General features: G+C 45.7%; 1 long non-coding RNA gene across 3 annotated transcripts in view; it reads right to left on the bottom strand.

Annotated features, from left to right (window-relative positions):
• LOC115189862 (uncharacterized) overlaps positions 1-21,989 on the bottom strand; it is a 59,877-nt gene extending 37,888 nt beyond the window's left edge. For 2 of the 3 annotated variants that reach the window (XR_003877024.1, XR_003877025.1), the window contains exon 1: positions 21,694-21,989. This is a non-coding gene — a long non-coding RNA (uncharacterized LOC115189862). The remainder of the gene's footprint in view (positions 1-21,693) is intronic. The other variant, XR_003877026.1, reaches the window with a different exon arrangement.
• Positions 21,990-22,110: the final 121 nt, after the last annotated feature.

Raw genomic sequence — 22,110 nt, 5'->3', positions numbered from 1 at the left:
TACATTGAACTGGGTGAAGGACAGTATCCTAAACCCATCACTGTTACATTGAACTGGGTGAATATGGAGGACAGTATCCTAAACCCATCACTGTTACATTGAACTGGGTGAATATGAAGGACAGTATCCTAAACCCATCACTGTTACATTGAACTGGGTGAATATGAAGGACCAGTATCCTAAACCCATCACTGTTACATTGAACTGGGTGAATATGAAGGACAGTATCCTAAACCCATCACTGTTACATTGAACTGGGTGAATATGAAGGACAGTATCCTAAACCCATCACTGTTACATTGAACTGGGTGAAGGACAGTATCCTAAACCCATCACTGTTACATTGAACTGGGTGAAGGACAGTATCCTAAACCATCACTGTTACATTGAACTGGGTGAATATGAAGGACAGTATCCTAAACCATCACTGTTACATTGAACTGGGTGAAGGACAGTATCCTAAACCCATCACTGTTACATTGAACTGGGTGATGGACAGTATCCTAAACCCATCACTGTTACATTGAACTGGGTGATGGACAGTATCCTAAACCCATCACTGTTACATTGAACTGGGTGAAGGACAGTATCCTAAACCCATCACTGTTACATTGAACTGGGTGAAGGACAGTATCCTAAACCCATCACTGTTACATTGAACTGGGTGAAGGACAGTATCCTAAACCCATCACTGTTACATTGAACTGGGTGAATATGAAGGACAGTATCCTAAACCCATCACTGTTACATTGAACTGGGTGAATATGAAGGACAGTATCCTAAACCCATCACTGTTACATTGAACTGGGTGAATATGAAGGACAGTATCCTAAACCCATCACTGTTACATTGAACTGGGTGAATATGAAGGACAGTATCCTAAACCCATCACTGTTACATTGAACTGGGTGAATATGAAGGACAGTATCCTAAACCCATCACTGTTACATTGAACTGGGTGAAGGACAGTATCCTAAACCCATCACTGTTACATTGAACTGGGTGAATATGAAGGACAGTATCCTAAACCCATCACTGTTACATTGAACTGGGTGAATATGAAGGACAGTCATCCAACATGCTGGAATAGAAATAATGGAAAAATGTTGTCCTCATCATAAATGGCACTGACACACACACACCATAATAAAACACACACACACACACACACACACACACCATAATAAAACACACACACACACACACACACACCATAATAAAACACACACACACATACACACACACACCATAATAAAACACACACACCATAATAAAACACACACACACACACACAATAATAAAACACACACACACACACACAATAATAAAACACACACACACACACACACACACACACACACACACACACACACACACACACACACACACCATAATAAAACACACACACACACACCATAATAAAACACACACACACACACACACACACACACCATAATAAAACACACACACACACACAATAATAAAACACACACACACACACAATAATAAAACACACACACACACACCATAATAAAACACACACACACACACACACACACACACCATAATAAAACACACACACACACACACACACACACACACACAATAAAACACCACAGGGCCAACACACACACACACACACACACACACACACAGTAAAACACCACAGGGCCAACACACACACACACACACACACACACACACAGTAAAACACCACAGGGCCAACATCTTGTTGTGTCGTTGTCCTCCGGCGGCTAGCCAGCTAGCTAAAATGGTCCCTTTCCTAAATTAGCCTGGGATGGAGATAAGGATTTGGACTTGTGGTTTTACTTAATTCTCAGTACTGGCCAATGATTATAACAGCGATACTGATCCAACCATGAATTCATACATTGTTGTGCCCCTGACCTGAGAGGATGGAAGTTCAATATGTAGCTAGATGTAGAAGGCTAATGTGAACTAGCTGGCTCGTCGTTGAATATGAAAGGAAGTTAGGCCAGCAAGCAAGCATTTTAGCCAGGTAGCCTAGGACAACAAAACAACCTACCTGGACGGCAGGACTACAGGATTAGAACTGGCTAGCCAGCCTGCCTGGACGGTGAGCTAGCTAGCAGGACTACATGATTACAACTGGCTAGCCAGCCTGCCTGGACGGTGAGCTAGCTAGCAGGACTACAGGATTAGAACTGGCTAGCCAGCCTGCCTGGACTGTGAGCTAGCTAGCAGGACTACATGATTACAACTGGCTAGCCAGCCTGCCTGGACGGTGAGCTAGCTAGCAGGACTACAGGATTACAACTGGCTAGCCAGCCTGCCTGGACGGTGAGCTAGCTAGCAGGACTACATGATTACAACTGGCTAGCCAGCCTGCCTGGACGGTGAGCTAGCTAGCAGGACTACATGATTACAACTGGCTAGCCAGCCTGCCTGGACGGTGAGCTAGCTAGCAGGACTACAGGATTAGAACTGGCTAGTCAGCCTGCCTGGACGGTGAGTTAGCTAGCAGGACTACATGATGAGAACTGGCTAGCCAGCCTGCCTGGACGGTGAGTTAGCTAGCAGGACTACAGGATTAGAACTGGCTAGCCAGCAGGACTACAGAGTTCCTAGTAGACAGAGGGGCAAGCACAGAATACAGAGCTATATCAGTACACAGCTATGAGACTTGTGTTCCATCAAATCTGTTGTTTACTATATATATATATATATATATATATAGTAAACAACAGATTATATATATATATATATATCACAGTGGAATCTGACGACTAGAGGGACGTCTTGACGGCATAAAGCGAAAAGCTGAAAGCTATAGTTAGTTAGGTGGACGGACAGCTGTCATTTCATATACCCTTTTAGAGGACGTTTTGTCTCGTGGTGTAACTGGACTCCGGTCCTGATCGATACTCTGATCGTCTTTAAAAAATAAAAAAAAGTCACGGTAATTCCAGACCAGCTGGTCACCACGACTACGGACGGACCAGGAAGTGTAACCGATGTGAAATGGCTAGTTAGTTAGCGCTGGTGCGCGTTAATAGTGTTTCAATCGGTGACGTCACTCGCTCTTAGACTTGAAGTAGGGTTTCCCCTTGCAAGGGCCGTGGCTTTAGTGGCGCGATGGGTAACGATGCTTCGGTGGGTGTCAGTTGTTGTTGTGTGCAGAGGGTTCCTGGTTCTAGCCCGGGTTGGGGCGAAGAGAGGGACGCAACCTACACTGAAGCAGCAGTGACACAGGTCTGTCACCATTGGTTGAAACATACAGTAGTAGAGGAATAGGTGGGACTCTCACTCACAATCAAAAAAGCTGATGAAAAAAAACAAGCTGTTTGGATAGAGACAAACAGCTTTGAGAAGGTTTGTGAAAAGGCTGAGCAACAGAAAGGAAAACACTTGATAAAGAGCAACTTGGAAGAAAGGAATTCACAAGGCTATTTCCCAGTTTTGTTTTCAAGGAACATTGATGTATATGAATTTGAAGAATTCAGACAGTACCGGGGTCAATAACAACAGACTGGTGTCCTCGGTACACTTTACCCAGCAGCCATGTTGTGTTGAGTCATGGTCCAGACGGAGAGAGAGAGGAAGTCTTCCTAACACCATCTGGTCTCAGTGTAAACTCGGCTAAGCTCAGTCGCTCCCCAGATAATACCCACAGGCCTCTACTGGTCCCTTCCTGGATATTACCCAGAATCATCTCTGCTCTGTTAATTGTTCCCAGAGCGTTCAGAGATTTAATTGATTCCTCAAAAATAAAATCGGCCAGCGTCACCCTGGGGGGGGAAATGACCCTCTACCGGGCCTGACAGTTCATACTGTAGGAGGGAGAGGGGCTTCTCTACCGGGCCTGACAGTTCATACTGTAGGAGGGAGAGGGGCTTCTCTACCGGGCCTGACAGTTCATACTGTAGGAGGGAGAGGGGCTTCTCTACCGGGCCTGACAGTTCATACTGTAGGAGGGAGAGGGGCTTCTCTACCGGGCCTGACAGTTCATACTGTAGGAGGAAGAGGGGCAGGGCTTCTCTACCGGGCCTGACAGTTCATACTGTAGGAGGGAGAGGGGCTTCTCTACCGGGCCTGACAGTTCATACTTTAGGAGGAAGAGGGGCTTCTCTACCGAGAAATATCTTATTAAGAATTAAATGACCAGGTATGATGATGCTTTGATCAGTTATGAAGTTTAAAGCCGTTATTTTGGCATTTTTGCCCAAAGCGTTTTGGTTCTCTTTTTTTGTTAAAACATCTTACAATTTCAATTGAGTTGAGCATTAAGGAGATTTACGTATGTAACTATTGTGATTGCTGAATGCAATATACAGAGCAGTCTAATATTAAAAGCCTCTATTTCACCTACCAGTAGAGTTAGGTCTAGGATTACAGAGGAAACTCATATTCCCATCATCATCATCATCATCATCATCATCATCATCATCAACAGACATTTTCTCACTGGAGCTCAAATCTAATCATTTTCCCAGAGAGAAGAAGAACCCATCCGTTTCCTGTTTCCTGTCCAACACATCACAGCTCACAGGGCAGTGAAGGGAGGAGTTACTGGTGGCCTTTAAACTGATACCAGGGTCTGGGAACTTCCTAAAATACAACTCCTGGACCAGTGGACATCCCCCATGGACGACCGCTGGACGGAGGCCAATCACAAGCCTGGGTTAGGATTGAGAGGGGACCAATCAGAACTCTGACCCACTGGACGGAGGCCAATCAGAACTCTAACCCGGTGGAAGGTTCCGGTCCCTGCTGACCAGCTGACCGCATCCCATCTAATGAGGCGGTGTTCTGTTCCATCTCTCAACATCTGGATAAACAACAACATGTCAGGCCAGGGACAGTATTGTCTTCTAGACAGGCCAGGGACAGTATTGTCTTCTAGACAGGCCAGAGTCAGGGACAGTATTGTCTTCTAGACAGGCCAGGGACAGTATTGACTTCTAGACAGGCCAGTCAGGGACAGTATTGTCTTCTAGACAGGCCAGGGACAATATTGTCTTCTAGACAGGCCAGGGACAATATTGACTTCTAGACAGGCCAGACAGGGACAGTATTGTCTTCTAGACAGGCCAGGGACAGTATTGTCTTCGAGACAGGCCAGACAGGGACAGTATTGTCTTCTAGACAGGCCAGGGACAATATTGTCTTCTAGACAGGCCAGGGACAATATTGTCTTCTAGACAGGCCAGGGACAGTATTGTCTTCTAGACAGGCCAGGGACAGTATTGTCTTCTAGACAGGCCAGACAGGGACAGTATTGTCTTCTAGACAGGCCAGGGACAGTATTGTCTTCTAGACAGGCCAGGGACAGTATTGTCTTCAGGGAAAAAACTCACTAGCTAACGAGTGGAGACCTTACCAGTACCTTATCAGTCAACACAATGCACAGAGAGAGAGAGACTCACTGGCTAACGAGTGGAGACCTTACCAGTACCTTATCAGTCAACACAATGCACAGAGACAGAGAGACTCACTGGCTAACGAGTGGAGACCTTACCAGTACCTTATCAGTCAACACAATGCACAGAGAGAGAGAGAGAGACTCACTGGCTAACGAGTGGAGACCTTACCAGTATCTTATCAGTCAACACAATGCACAGAGACAGAGAGACTCACTGGCTAACGAGTGGAGACCTTACCAGTACCTTATCAGTCAACACAATGCACAGAGAGAGAGAGAGAGACTCACTGGCTAACGAGTGGAGACCTTACCAGTACCTTATCAGTCAACACAATGCACAGAGACAGAGAGACTCACTGGCTAACGAGTGGAGACCTTACCAGTACCTTATCAGTCAACACAATGCACAGAGAGAGAGAGAGAGACTCACTGGCTAACGAGTGGAGACCTTACCAGTATCTTATCAGTCAACACAATGCACAGAGAGAGAGAGACTCACTAGCTAACGAGTGGAGACCTTACCAGTACCTTATCAGTCAACACAATGCACAGAGAGAGAGAGACTCACTGGCTAACGAGTGGAGACTTTACCAGTACCTTATCAGTCAACACAATGCACAGAGACAGAGAGAGACTCACTGGCTAACGAGTGGAGACCTTACCAGTACCTTATCAGTCAACACAATGCACAGAGAGAGAGAGACTCACTGGCTAACGAGTGGAGACTTTACCAGTACCTTATCAGTCAACACAATGCACAGAGAGAGAGAGAGACTCACTGGCTAACGAGTGGAGACCTTACCAGTACCTCATCAGTCAACACAATGCACAGAGACAGAGAGAGACTCACTGGCTAACGAGTGGAGACTTTACCAGTACCTTATCAGTCAACACAATGCACAGAGACAGAGAGAGACTCACTGGCTAACGAGTGGAGACCTTACCAGTACCTTATCAGTCAACACAATGCACAGAGAGAGAGAGACTCACTGGCTAACGAGTGGAGACCTTACCAGTACCTCATCAGTCAACACAATGCACAGAGAGAGAGAGAGACTCACTGGCTAACGAGTGGAGACTTTACCAGTACCTTATCAGTCAACACAATGCACAGACAGAGAGACTCACTGGCTAACGAGTGGAGACTAGAGGTCGACCGATTATGATTTTTCAACGCTGATACCGATTATTGGAGGACCAAAAAAGCCGATACCGATTAATCGGCTGATTTTTTTATTTATTTCTTTGTAATAATGACAATTACAACAATACTGAATGAACACTTATTTTAACTTAATATATCAATAAAATCAATTTAGCCTCAAATAAATAATGAAACATGTTCAATTTGGTTTAAATAATGCAAAAACAAAGTGTTGGAGAAGAAAGTAAAAGTGCAATATGTGCCATGTAAAAAAGCTAACGTTTAAGTTCCTTGCTCAGAACATGAGAACATATGAAAGCTGGTGGTTCCTTTTAACATGAGTCTTCAATATTCCCAGGTAAGAAGTTTTAGGTTGTAGTTATTATAGGAATTATAGGACTATTTCTCTCTATACCATTTGTATTTCATATACCTTTGACTATTGGATGTTCTTCTAGGCACTTTAGTATTGCCAGTGTAACAGTATAGCTTCCGTCCCTCTCCTCGCTCCTACCTGGGCTCGAACCAGGAACACATCGACAACAGCCACCCTCGAAGCAGCGTTACCCATGCAGAGCAAGGGGAACAACTACTCCAAGTCTCAGAGCGAGTGACGTTTGAAACGCTATTAGCGCGCACCCGGCTAACTAGCTAGCCATTTCACATCGGTTACACCAGCCTAATCTTGGGAGTTGACAGGCTTGAAGTCATAAACAGCGCTGTGCTTGAAACACAGCGAAGAGCTGCTGGCAAAACGCACGAAAGTGCTGTTTGAATGAACGCTTACGAGCCTGCTGCTGCCTACCATCGCTCAGTCAGACTGCTCTATCAAATCATAGACTTAATTATAATATAATAAACACACAGAAATACGAGCCTTTGGTCATTAATATGGTCGAATCCGGAAACTATCATCTCGAAAACAAAACGTTTTTCCTTTCAGTGAAATACGGAACCGTTCCGTATTTTATCTAACGGGTGGCATCCCTAAGTCTAAATATTCCTGTTACATTGCACAACCTTCAATGTTATGTCCTAATTACGTAAAATTCTGGCAAATTAGTTCGCAACGAGCCAGGCGGCCCAAACTGTTGCATATACCCTGACTCTGCGTGCAACGAACGCAAGAGAAGTGACACAATTTCACCTGGTTAATATTGCCTGCTAACCTGGATTTCTTTTAGCTAAATATGCAGGTTTAAAAATATATACTTCTGTGTATTGATTTTAAGAAAGGCATTGATGTTTATGGTTAGGTACAGTCGTGCAACGATTGTGCTTTTTTCGCAAATGCGCTTTTGTTAAATCATCCCCCGTTTGGCGAAGTCGGCTGTCTTTGTTAGGAAGAAATAGTCTTCACAGTTCGCAACGAGCCAGGCGGCCCAAACTGCTGCATATACCCTGACTCTGTTTGCAAGAGAAGTGGCACATTTTCCCTAGTTAAAAGAAATTCATGTTAGCAGGCAATATTAACTAAATATGCAGATTTAAAAATATATACTTGTGTATTGATTTTAAGAAAGGCATTGATGTTTATGGTTGGAGCAACGTGTACCTAAGCGATTATATGCAACGCAGGACAGGCTAGATAAACTAGTAATATCATCAACCATGTGTAGTTAACTAGTGATTATGATTGATTGATTGTTTTTTATAAGATAAGTTTAATGCTAGTGTAACCGATGTGAAATGGCTAGTTAGCGTTTCAATCAGTGACGTCACTCGCTCTGAGACCTGAAGTAGGGTTTCCCCTTGCGTTGCAAGGGCCACGGCTTTAGTGGCGCGATGGGTAATGATGCTTTGTGGGGTGTCAGTTGTTGATGTGTGCAGAGGGTCCCTGGTTCAAGCCCAGGTTGGGGTGAAGAGAGGGACGGAACCTACACTGTTACACTAGCTAGCAACTTACCTTGGCTTCTTACTGCATTCGCGTAAAAGGCAGGCTCCTCGTGGAGTGCAATGTAAAGCAGGTGGTTAGAGCGTTGGACTAGTTAACCGTAAGGTTGCAAGATTGAATCCCCGAGCTGACAAGGTAAAAATCTGTCGTTCTGCCCCTGAACAAGGCAGTTAACCCACTGTTCCCCGGGAGGCCGTCATTGAAAATAAGGATGTGTTCTTAACTGACTTGCCTCGTTAAATAAAAGGTGTAAAAATAAAAATAATTATAAAAAATATCGGCCAAATCGGCATCCAAAAATACCGATTTCCGATTGTTATGAAAACTTGAAATCGGCCCTAATTAATCGGCCATTCCAATTAATCGGTCGACCTCTAGTGGAGACTTTACCAAAACCTTATCATCAGTCAACACAAATACACAGAGAGAATTACAATTACAGCTGCAAGTCTCTTGGGGTATGTCTCTATAAGCTTGGCACATCTAGCCCATTCTTCAAGGCAAAACTGCTCCAGCTCCTTCAAGTTGGATGGGTTCCGCTGGTGTACAGCAATCTTTAAGTCATACCACAGATTCTCAATTGGATTGCGGTCTGGGCTTTGACTAGGCCATTCCAAGACATTTAAACGTTTCTCCTTAAACCACTAGAGTGTTGCTTTAGCAGTATGCTTAGGGTCATTGTCTTGCTGGAAGGTAAACCTCCGTCCCAGTCTAAAAGCTGTTCTCAGGGTGATGAGAGGCATTGGGTTTGCGCCAGACATAGCGCTTTCCTTGATGGCCAAAAAGCAAATTTTTGGTCTCATCTGACCAGAGTACCTTCTTCCATATGTTTGGGTAGTCTCCTACATGCCTTTTGGCGAACACCAAACGTGTTTGCTTATTTTTTTCTTTAAGTATTGGCTTTTTTTCTGGCCACTCTTCTGTAAAGCCCAGCTCTGTGGAGTGTACGGCTTAAAGTGGTCCTATGGACAGATACTCCAATCTCCGCTGTGGAGCTTTGCAGCTCCTTCAGGGTTATCTTTGGTCTCTTTGTTGCCTCTCTGATTAATGCCCCCATGGCCTGGTCCGTGAGTTTTGGTTGGCAGGTTTGTTGTGGTGCCATATTCTTTCCATTTTTTAATAATGGATTTAATGGGATGTTCAAAGTTTCGGATATTTTTTTATAACCCAACCCTGATCTGTACTTCTCCACAACTTTGTCCCTGACCTGTTTGGAGAGCTCCTTGGTCTTCATGGTGTCGCTTGCTTGGTGGGGCCCCTTGCTTGGTGGTGCCCCTTGCTTGGTGGGGCCCCTTGCTTGGTGGGGCCCCTTGCTTGGTGGTGCCCCTTGCTTGGTGGTGCCTCTTGCTTGGTGGGGCCTCTTGCTTAGTGGTGTTGCAGACTCTGGGGCCTTTCAGAACAGGTGTGTATATATACTGAGATCATGTGACACTTAAATAAAGTCCACCTGTGTGCAATCTAACTAATTATGTGACTTCTGAAGGTAATTGGTTGCACCAGATCTTATTTAGGGGCTTACATTTACATTACATTTAAGTCATTTAGCAGACGCTCTTATCCAGAGCGACTTACAAATTGGTGCATTCACCTTAAGATATCCAGTGGAACAACCACTTTACAATAGTGCATCTAAATCTTTCGGGGGGGGGGGGTAGAAGGATTACTTTATCCTATCCCAGGTATTCCTTAAAGAGGTGGGGTTTCAGGTGTCTCCGGAAGGTGGTGATTGACTCCGCTGTCCTGGCGTCGTGAGGGAGCTTGTTCCACCATTGGGGTGCCAGTGCAGCGAACAGTTTTGACTGGGCTGAGCGGCTTCATAGTAAAGGGGGTGAATACAATGCCAATAAAGCCCTTTGAACTGAATTGAGAGAGAGTGACAGAGACAGAGAGAGTGACAGACCGACAGACAGACAGAGAGAGTGACAGACCGACAGACAGACAGAGAGAGTGACAGACCGACAGACAGACAGAGAGAGTGACAGACCGACAGACCGACCGACAGACCGACAGACAGACAGACATTGACAGAGACAGACCGACAGATCGACAGTGAGAGACAGACCGACAGACAGACAGAGACAGAGAGAGAGAGACAGGGTAATAGATAGATAGGGGTTTTAGGTGACATAGCTGCAGGGAAACCAGTTGTACCTTTGGGAGATGAATGGAACGAGGAGCTGAAAGCCTCACAACACCAATTACCAGGCAGGTCACCGGAGAGGTGCTTTAACGACACCAATTACCAGGCAGGTCACTGGAGAGGTGCTTTAACGACACCAATTACCAGGCAGGTCACCGGAGAGACGCTTTAACGAACTCGCTACTTATTAATAACTGCTGACCTCTTCCTGATCCTGTCGATGGCGATGACAACGACCGGGGACGGCGCTCATTAACAAACCGGGGTCACCGTAATAGAACAACTCAGTTGATCTATAAAAGAACAGGTAACGAAGGTCAAGGTTACCTCAAACTACCAACACAGGTGACCACTCCTGACCTTTATTAAAAAAGGTGCAATAATGCAGAAATTGCTCCGTCATTTCCTAGGTATTTCAAATTCGAATATTTCACCTCATTTCAGTTTTTTTTGTGACAAAACAAATGTATATGTAACGGTTGTCGTCGGATTTAGACCAAAATGCAGCGGGGAAATGTGGACTCATCTTTTATTTTAATCGGACAAGAAGGAGAACCAAAATAAACACGTACACAAAGAAAACACAACGACTATTCACAGGCTGGTAAGGCACAAGGCTATACACAGAACAATCTCCCACAAAGTACTCAACAAACACATACCTATATATAGGACTCTCAATCAGAGGCAACTAGAAAACACCTGCCTCCAATTGAGAGTCCAACCCCAATTAACAAATCATTAGAAATACAAAAGACTAGACAGAACATAGAAATACACTAACATAGAACAGTGCCCAAAAAAACCCCGGAATACATAAATCAAATACCCTACTAAACAAACCATCACCCCGAACCACATAAAACAAATACCCTTCTGCCACGTCCTGACCAAACTACAATAACAAATAACCCCTATTACTGGTCAGGACGTGGCAGTATAGAGTAGAGAATCCTTGTACCGTCTACACTGCTGTGGAATAGCTCTTCAATAACCAAAAAAATATTGTATTTTCAGCTGTTTGAAGTTGGTGTACAAAACCGAAAGTAAAAGACGCAAAAAACAAAACTTAAAAAGAACGGGAAGCATAGAAATAGCGCACATAGAACAGATCTACCGCTTCTTAAGACTGGCTTTCGATGAGAATGACTGATCTATAACTCACATTTCTATGTGAATTTGGTCAGGTTGACCAAAAAGTTAAATAATGCAGCTTTAAAAAAACAGATTCCCATCTGAAGAAAGTGGAGCCTTTCTACCATTATAAAGGGATGGGTCATAGACCTAGAGTGGTGGATTGGTATGACAATAACACAGGGGTCATAGACCTAGAGTTGTGGGCTGGTACAGCAATAACACAGGGGTCATAGACCTAGAGTTGTGGGCTGGTACGGCAACAACACAGGGGTCATAGACCTAGAGTGGTGGGCTGGTATGGCAACAACACAGGGGTCATAGACCTAGAGTGGTCATAGACCTAGAGTGGTGGACTGGTACGACAATAACACAGGGGTCATAGACCTAGAGTGGTGGACTGGTATGACAATAACACAGGGGTCATAGACCTAGAGTGGTGGACTGGTACAGCAATAACACAGGGGTCATAGACCAAGAGGGGTCATAGACCTTGAGTGGTGGAATGGTACAACAATAACACAGGGGTCATAGACCTAGAGTGGTGGACTGGTACAACAATAACACAGGGGTCATAGACCAAGAGGGGTCATAGACCTAGAGTGGTGGACTGGTACAGCAATAACACAGGGGTCATAGACCAAGAGGGGTCATAGACCTTGAGTGGTGGACTGGTACAACAATAACACAGGGGTCATAGACCTAGAGTGGTGGACTGGTACAACAATAACACAGGGGTCATAGACCTAGAGTGGTGGACTGGGACAACAATAACACAGGGGTCATAGACCAAGAGGGGTCATAGACCTAGAGTGGTGGACTGGTACAGCAATAACACAGGGGTCATAGACCAAGAGGGGTCATAGACCTTGAGTGGTGGACTGGTACAACAATAACACAGGGGTCATAGACCTAGAGTGGTGGACTGGTACAACAATAACACAGGGGTCATAGACCAAGAGGGGTCATAGACCTAGAGTGGTGGACTGGTACAGCAATAACACAGGGGTCATAGACCCAAGAGTGGTGGATTGGTACGACAATAACACAGGGGTCATAGACCTAGAGGGGTCATAGACCTAGAGGGGTCATAGACCTAGAGGGGTCATAGACCTAGAGGGGTCATAGACCTAGAGGGGTCATAGACCAAGAGTGGTGGGCTGGTATAACAATAACACAGGGGTCATAGACCTAGAGTGGTGGACTGGTATGACAATAACACAGGGGTCATTGACCTAGAGTGGTGGACTGGTATAACAATAACACAGGGGTCATAGACCTAGAGTGGTGGACTGGTACAGCAATAACACAGGGGTCATAGACCTAGAGTGGTGGACTGGTACAGCAATAACACAGGGGTCATAGACCTAGAGTGGTGGGCTGGTACAACAATAACACAGGGGTCATAGACCTAGAGTGGTGGGCTGGTACAACAACACAGGGGTCATAGACCTAGAGTGGTGGACTGGTACGACAATAACACAGGGGTCATAGACCTAGAGTGGTGGGCTGGTACAACAACACAGGGGTCATAGACCTAGAGTGGTGGACTGGTACAACAATAACACAGGGGTCATAGACCTAGAGTGGTGGACTGGTACAACAATAACACAGGGGTCATAGACCTAGAGTGGTGGACTGGTACAACAATAACACAGGGGTCATAGACCTAGAGTGGTGGACTGGTACGACAATAACACAGGGGTCATAGACCTAGAGTGGTGGACTGGTACAACAATAACACAGGGGTCATAGACCTAGAGTGGTGGACTGGTACAACAATAACACAGGGGTCATAGACCTAGAGTGGTGGATTGGTACGACAATAACACAGGGGTCATAGACCTAGAGTGGTGGATTGGTACGACAATAACACAGGGGTCATAGACCTAGAGTGGTGGATTGGTACGACAATAACACAGGGGTCATAGACCTAGAGTGGTGGACTGGTACGACAATAACACAGGGGTCATAGACCTAGAGTGGTGGACTGGTACGACAATAACACAGGGGTCATAGACCTAGAGTGGTGGACTGGTACGACAATAACACAGGGGTCATAGACCTAGAGTGGTGGACTGGTACAACAATAACACAGGGGTCATAGACCTAGAGTGGTGGACTGGTACAACAATAACACAGGGGTCATAGACCTAGAGTGGTGGACTGGTACAACAATAACACAGGGGTCATAGACCTAGAGTGGTGGACTGGTACGACAATAACACAGGGGTCATAGACCTAGAGTGGTGGACTGGTACAACAATAACACAGGGGTCATAGACCTAGAGTGGTGGACTGGTACGACAATAACACAGGGGTCATAGACCTAGAGTGGTGGACTGGTACGACAACACAGGGGTCATAGACCTAGAGTGGTGGACTGGTACGACAATAACACAGGACATAAGAAGAGAAGACATTTATTTTATTTTTTATTTCATCTTTATTTAAATAGGCAAGTCAATTAAAAATGTATTATTATTTACAATGACGGCCTACCAAGAGGCAAAAGGCCTCCTGCGGGTACGGGGGGCTGGGATTAAAAGGCCTCCTGCGGGTACGGGGGGCTGGGATTAAAAGGCCTCCTGCGGGGACGGGGGGCTGGGATTAAAAGGCCTCCTGCGGGTACGGGGGGCTGGGATTAAAAGGCCTCCTGCGGGGACGGGGGGCTGGGATTAAAAGGCCTCCTGCGGGGACGGGGGGCTGGGATTAAAAGGCCTCCTGCGGGGACGGGGGGCTGGGATTAAAAGGCCTCCTGCGGGTACGGGGGGCTGGGATTAAAAAGAAAAATGTAGGACGAAACACACATCACGACAAGAGGGACACCACAACACTAGATAAAGAGAGACCTAAGACAACACCACCACATGGCAGCAACACAACATGGCAGCAACACAACATGGCAGCACCACCACATGGCAGCATCACAACATGGCGGCACCACAACACGGCAGCACCACGACACGGCAGCAGCACAACATGGTAGCACCAAAACATGGCAGCACCACAAGCATCAAAGCAGCCCAGGACCTTGAAGGAACCCTTGAAACACAGTGAAAGTAGTAGCAGGACATTCTTGGTCCCAATGTAATCAGTGTTGGTGGTGCCATACGCTGGAGAGGAGCGGCTAATCAGTGTTGGTGGTGCCATACGCTGGAGAGGAGCGGCTAATCAGTGTTGGTGGTGCCATACGCTGGAGAGGAGCGGCTAATCAGTGTTGGTGGTGCCATACGCTGGAGAGGAACGGCTAATCAGTGTTGGTGGTGCCATACGCTGGAGAGGAGCGGCTAATCAGTGTTGGTGGTGCCATACGCTGGAGAGGAGCGGCTAATCAGTGTTGGTGGTGCCATACGCTGGAGAGGAGCGGCTAATCAGTGTTGGTGGTACCATACGCTGGAGAGGAGCGGCTAATCAGTGTTGGTGGTGCAATAGGCTGGAGAGGAGCGGCTAATCAGTGTTGGTGGTGCCATAGGCTGGAGAGGAGCGGCTAATCAGTGTTGGTGGTGCCATACGCTGGAGAGGAGCGGCTAATCAGTGTTGGTGGTGCCATACGCTGGAGAGGAACGGCTAATCAGTGTTGGTGGTGCAATAGGCTGGAGAGGAGCGGCTAATCAGTGTTGGTGGTGCCATACGCTGGAGAGGAACGGCTAAGAGAAGATAAAGCGGTCAGATAATGCTGGGTAATGTTGGGTCAAACAGATAATGCTGGGTAATGTTGGGTCAAACCGATAATGCTGGGTAATGTTGGGTCAAACAGATAATGCTGGGTAATGTTGGGTCAAACAGATAATGCTGGGTAAACAGATAATGCTGGGTAATGTTGGGTCAAACAGATAATGCTGGGTAATGTTGGGTCAAACCGATAATGCTGATAATGTTGGGTCAAACCGATAATGCTGATAATGTTGGGTCAAAGGTGCGGCGGCCGACAGCATAGAAGTCAAGTGAACGAGGAAGCAGAGAGACGACGGTGTTTCAGAAGCGTAGTGAACTGAGTGATGCTGGAAACAGCAGTGTGCAGGTCTTTCTTCTCTATAAAAGACCCAAGTTTCATTCCCAAAAGCCTCGCGAACAAAAAGGGGACAGCAAGAATGTCCCCCAAGTATTGACTTTTCTCTTTAACACTTTTGACTTGGACTCAGAATTTTTGCCATATCAGTCTTCTTGACAAATACATCCGCGTATTGTTCACAAGTTGAAAATGTGAAAATCTATTTCACATGTGGTGCCCATCCAAATGTTTCAACACCCATATTCTGCTGTTTGTCTTGAATTACTTAGGCTGCGATCAAAAATCAACTCAAAGTGTGTGAAAATCCTGTGTGGCTCAGTTGGTAGAGCATGGTGTTTGCAACGCCAAGGGTTGTGGGTTCGATTCCCACGGGGGGGACCAGTACGGAGAAAAAAAAAACGTATGAAATGTAATGCATTCACTACTGTAAGTTGCTTTGGATAAGAGCGTCTGGTAAAATATGTTGAAATGACAATGTCGCCTTAGAGGTTTGACTGACATTAGGAAGGGCTTTGGGTGGAAGGGCTTTGGATGTTCTCATGAAAGATATCACTGAGATCTCTGGTCCACCCTGCTATAAAAACAGACCAACACCCTTCTATCAACCAGGGAAACACTGGAATATAGTCCCAGAAACGTTACAAAGGACGACAGCGGCCTGCCTTGTCCGGCCGTGTTCATGTTCTGTTATGATCTTCCCCCGGCACAGCCAGAAGAGGACTGGCCACCCGTCATAGCCTGGTTTCTTCCTAGGTTTTGGCCTTTCTAGGGAGTTTTTCCTAGGGAGTTTTTCCTAGCCACCGTGCTTCTACACCTGCATTGCTTGCTGTTTGGGGGTTTTAGGCTGGGTTTCTGTACAGCACTTTGAGATATCAGCTGATGTACGAAGGGCTATATAAATAAATTTCATTTCATTTCATTCACACAAACACTACTAACCTATTATTATCATCATCATCTGCAGTGAGGATCAATAATGATCATTCCCGTGATGCTTAATTGATTGATTATCAATAAAGGGTATTTTTACTGCATTAAGCTGTTTGATTCAGGTATAATAAAGGTATTTCATCTGCTAGAGAACGGGCCTTCGGATTAGACAAGTGCTGTTCATCACTGTGAATATTACATTTTCCTTCAACATTCCCTGGCCGTAGGTACATACAGCAGGCAACCCTTTAGTAATGAGTTCCCCGGCCGTAGCTACATACAGCAGGCAAACCTTTAGTAATGAGTTCCCCGGCCGTAGGTACATACAGCAGGCAACCCTTTAGTAATGAGTTCCCCATACAGCAGGCAACCCTTTAGTAATGAGTTCCCCGGCCGTAGGTACATACAGCAGGCAAGCCTTTAGTAATGAGTTCCCCATACAGCAGGCAACCCTTTAGTAATGAGTTCCCCGGCCGTAGGTACATACAGCAGGCAAGCCTTTAGTAATGAGTTCCCCGGCCGTAGGTACATACAGCAGGCAACCCTTTAGTAATGAGTTCCCCATACAGCAGGCAACCCTTTAGTAATGAGTTCCCCGGCCGTAGGTACATACAGCAGGCAACCCTTTAGTAATGAGTTCCCCGGCCGTAGGTACATACAGCAGGCAAGCCTTTAGTAATGAGTTCCCCATACAGCAGGCAACCCTTTAGTAATGAGTTCCCCGGCCGTAGGTACATACAGCAGGCAACCCTTTAGTAATGAGTTCCCCGGCCGTAGGTACATACAGCAGGCAACCGTTTAGTAATGAGTTCCCCGGCCGTAGGTACATACAGCAGGCAACCCTTTAGTAATGAGTTCCGCATACAGCAGGCAACCCTTTAGTAATGAGTTCCCCATACAGCAGGCAACCCTTTAGTAATGAGTTCCCCGGCCGTAGGTACATACAGCAAGCAACCCTTTAGTAATGAGTTCCCCGGCCGTAGGTACATACAGCAGGCAACCCTTTAGTAATGAGTTCCCCATACAGCAGGCAACCCTTTAGTAATGAGTTCCCCGGCCGTAGGTACATACAGCAGGCAACCCTTTAGTAATGAGTTCCCCGGCAGTAGGGACATACAGCAGGCAACCCTTTAGTAATGAGTTCCCCGGCCGTAGCTACATACAGCAGGCAACCCTTTAATAATGAGTTCCCCGGCCGTAGGTACATACAGCAGGCAACCCTTTAGTAATGAGTTCCCCATACAGCAGGCAACCCTTTAGTAATGAGTTTTCCCCGGCCGTAGGTACATACAGCAGGCAACCCCAGTGTTTTAATGATACTTTTATTTTGAAGGAAAACAGCAAATTCCACTATTGTGGCTAATCCTTATTGTGGCTAGCTTCACAACACATAACCCGGTCCGGTCGAGCATCACTAGCCAGATGAAGCTAGCTGGCTGCTTATAACGTTAGCTTTAGGGCAACAGGGTTAGGTAGCTGGCTGCTTATAACGTTAGCTTTAGGGCAACAGGGTTAAGTAGCTGGCTGCTTATAACGTTAGCTTTAGGGCAACAGGGTTAAGTAGCTGGCTGCTTATAACGTTAGCTTTAGGGCAACAGGGTTAAGTATCTGGCTGCTTATAACGTTAGCTTTAGGGCAACAGGGTTTAGTAGCTGGCTGCTTATAACGTTAGCTTTAGGGCAACAGGGTTAAGTAGCTGGCTAGATATTTATTTTAATGAACTGAAGTTCAATTTCAATTGGCGAACAACAAGTAAGGCTACCTAGCTAATACTTACTCACAAGGATTCCTAAATCATTGCTAAGAATAATGAAAATGACTGCAGTTTCTACTGGTCATTGTTTTCAGGCTGGTTGTATTGGTGCTAGCTAGGTACCAAGCTAAAGCTAGCTAGCCCAGAAGTTGCGGTCAAACAAATTATGCTTTTTTACCAACGCGGTATTGAAAACACATCGTTCATGGCCGGTGTTTGCAGACTTTTTTGTACAGCTTTGACAGTGCTACTGTATCTTTTCTGACACGCAAAGATCCAAACGGCGTTCCATAGTATGTCGTGAAGCTAATAGCAGTGAAGCTATTACTGTGTAACTCCGGTAGGGAAACATCTGAAAAATAGTGCACTTGGTAGTGGTAGTGTGTACCGGAGCGCGACCAGTCGGCGAAAGCCAACATCACCCACGACAGAGAACGGTTGATTGTTAAGGGTAATGAATTCCATTGTCTTGGCTTTAATGGATTTCGCCTTTTGAGTTGTCGTCTCGTTGAAATGTTCTTACTCTTTCAAATGACTGCTTGACTTGTTGACTGCTCGATCCACACAGCAGACATTGTGGGCTAGGTTAGGAATTCTGTGTTGCACGTGTAGCGCAAACATTTTAACGTGGCGTCATTACGTCATGTACCTACGTTATATAAGTACGCACGGTAGCTTTGACATCAGGTTTTTAGCATCGCAGTTAAACTAAATGTTGGCATTTTGTGCTAATATCGTCCGATTCCGATATGTTCACTGATATATCGTGCATCCCTAGTTATGACGTATTTACGACATGGTTATAACCGTGTTATAATGACGCGTGATGTCAAGTAGTTGTGACTACATTTTCTAATGCTTACCCCCTACGTAACGGTCTAGCTTCCGTCCTTCTCCTCGCCCCAACCTGGGCTTGAACCAGGGACCCTCTGCACACATCAACAACTGACTGACACCACCACGAAGCATCGTTACCCATCCGCGCCACAAAAGCCGCGGCCCTTTTGCAGAGCAAAGGGGAACAACTACTTCAAGGTCTCGGAGCGAGTGGCGCAACCCGATTTGAAACGCTATTAGCGCGCACCGCCGCTAACTAGCTAGCCATTTCACATCGGTTACACCACCGCTAACTAGCTAGCCATTTCACATCGGTTACACCACCGCTAACTAGCTAGCCATTTCACATCGGTTACACCACCGCTAACTAGCTAGCCATTTCACATCGGTTAAACCACCGCTAACTAGCTAGCCATTTCACATCGGTTACACCTATAATAAACGCAACAAATCATCACATCATGGCGCATGGTTAGGCTACAAATCATGAAATATATTGACCAATTACAGACAGTAGCCTACAAGTAGAAAAAAATAGAACTTAATTGAACATGAGATTTGTTTAAATATGATTTAAATAGGCCTATAGCCTAATGTTTTTATTTTTATAGTCATCTCGGTTTTAATTCGAAGCATCTTTTTATACTTCGCTTGTTTGCATTAATGGCAAAAAACATTGTCAACTTTGTTTGTTCTGAAGTTATCGGCGGTCACAGAGAGACGGATAAACCATGTGGTTCTACTGGTCACAGAGAGACGGATAAACCATGTGGTTCTATGGTCACAGAGAGACGGATAAACCATGTGGTTCTACTGGTCACAGAGAGACGGATAAACCATGTGGTTCTATGGTCACAGAGAGACGGATAAACCATGTGGTTCTACTGGTCACAGAGAGACGGATAAACCATGTGGTTCTATGGTCACAGAGAGACGGATAAACCATGTGGTTCTATGGTCACAGAGAGACGGATAAACCATGTGGTTCTATGGTCACAGAGAGACGGATAAACCATGTGGTTCTACTGGTCACAGAGAGACGGATAAACCATGTGGTTCTATGGTCACAGAGAGACGGATAAACCATGTGGATCTACTGGTCACAGAGAGACGGATAAACCATGTGGTTCTACTGGTCACAGAGAGACGGATAAACCATGTGGTTCTATGGTCACAGAGAGACGGATAAACCATGTGGTTCTACTGGTCACAGAGAGACGGATAAACCATGTGGTTCTATGGTCACAGAGAGACGGATAAACCATGTGGTTCTACTGGTCACAGAGAGACGGATAAACCATGTGGTTCTACTGGTCACAGAGAGACGGATAAACCATGTGGTTCTATGGTCACAGAGAGACGGATAAACCATGTGGTTCTACGGTCACAGAGAGACGGATAAACCATGTGGATCTACTGGTCACAGAGAGACGGATAAACCATGTGGTTCTACTGGTCACAGAGAGACGGATAAACCATGTGGTTCTACTGGTCACAGAGAGACGGATAAACCATGTGGTTCTATGGTCACAGAGAGACGGATAAACCATGTGGTTCTACGGTCACAGAGAGACGGATAAACCATGTGGTTCTATGGTCACAGAGAGACGGATAAACCATGTGGTTCTACTGGTCACAGAGAGACGGATAAACCATGTGGTTCTATGGTCACAGAGAGACGGATAAACCATGTGGTTCTACGGTCACAGAGAGACGGATAAACCATGTGGTTCTATGGTCACAGAGAGACGGATAAACCATGTGGTTCTATGGTCACAGAGAGACGGATAAACCATGTGGTTCTACGGGTCACAGAGAGACGGATAAACCATGTGGTTCTACTGGTCACAGAGAGACGGATAAACCATGTGGTTCTACGGGTCACAGAGAGACGGATAAACCATGTGGTTCTACTGGTCACAGAGAGACGGATAAACCATGTGGTTCTACTGGTCACAGAGAGACGGATAAACCATGTGGTTCTATGGTCACAGAGATCTTCTGTGTATAAAGTGATGCAGGAGGAGGACAAACATCTTACAGGAGCTTTTTAATAACGATGGTTTTGTGGAAACAGATTTACCGATTCTCCTACGAAGATTCAAAACGATGAATTTAGCCTTTAAGATGCTTTTGGGAAAAACCGGGCGCGCGTTGCTACGGTGCAACGGTCTAAGTCTACGGTCTATACGGTACGGTGATACAGTTCAATACAGCGCTTTGAATAATAATAATAATAATACGACAACACGTTGAAATGAATATCTTGTCAGCGATGCATTATACAGACTAGGATAGGATTTATATTACCTGGTTCGGTAAATAATCAAAAAGGTGAATTGACCAATCGACAGTCAATAGGTTACTGTTTTCAGACACAGGACTATATATATATAAGGTGTTTATTTTATGGGGGGAAAAGCGAGAGAAGTCTGCACTTACCTGCTGAAAATGGCTTCACAAACCCTTCTGTATCAGCGCATTGTACATGAGACTCCTCTTCTCTCTGGGAACAATCCAGGAGTCCTGGAGTAGAGAAGAACTTGACTTTTATCACCTTGGACGTCCGAGCGGCTGGTCGCCGGATCCAGAACCGCCTCGTCCTCTGCGACGCACCGAGCGTCAAAGGTCACGCACAGGCTGGTTAAAGTAGAAAGTCGCTTGGACCGGTAGAAAACAGCGTTTTGAACTAAACGGTACGGTACTTCTATTGTAAATGTGTGGTCTGTTTCATCTAACTAAAGATCCGCCTTACCTCCCTCTTCCTCTTCCCCTCTCTCTCTCTCTCTCTCTCTCTCTCTGTCTGTATCTCTCTCCCTCTCTCTCTCCCCCCTCCCTCCCTGGTCTGCAGGCACCGTC

Source organism: Salmo trutta, unplaced genomic scaffold (assembly GCF_901001165.1).
Source record: "Salmo trutta unplaced genomic scaffold, fSalTru1.1, whole genome shotgun sequence".
In the NCBI taxonomy this organism is placed as follows: domain Eukaryota; kingdom Metazoa; phylum Chordata; class Actinopteri; order Salmoniformes; family Salmonidae; genus Salmo; species Salmo trutta.
This window is presented reverse-complemented; position numbering and strand designations above follow the sequence as displayed.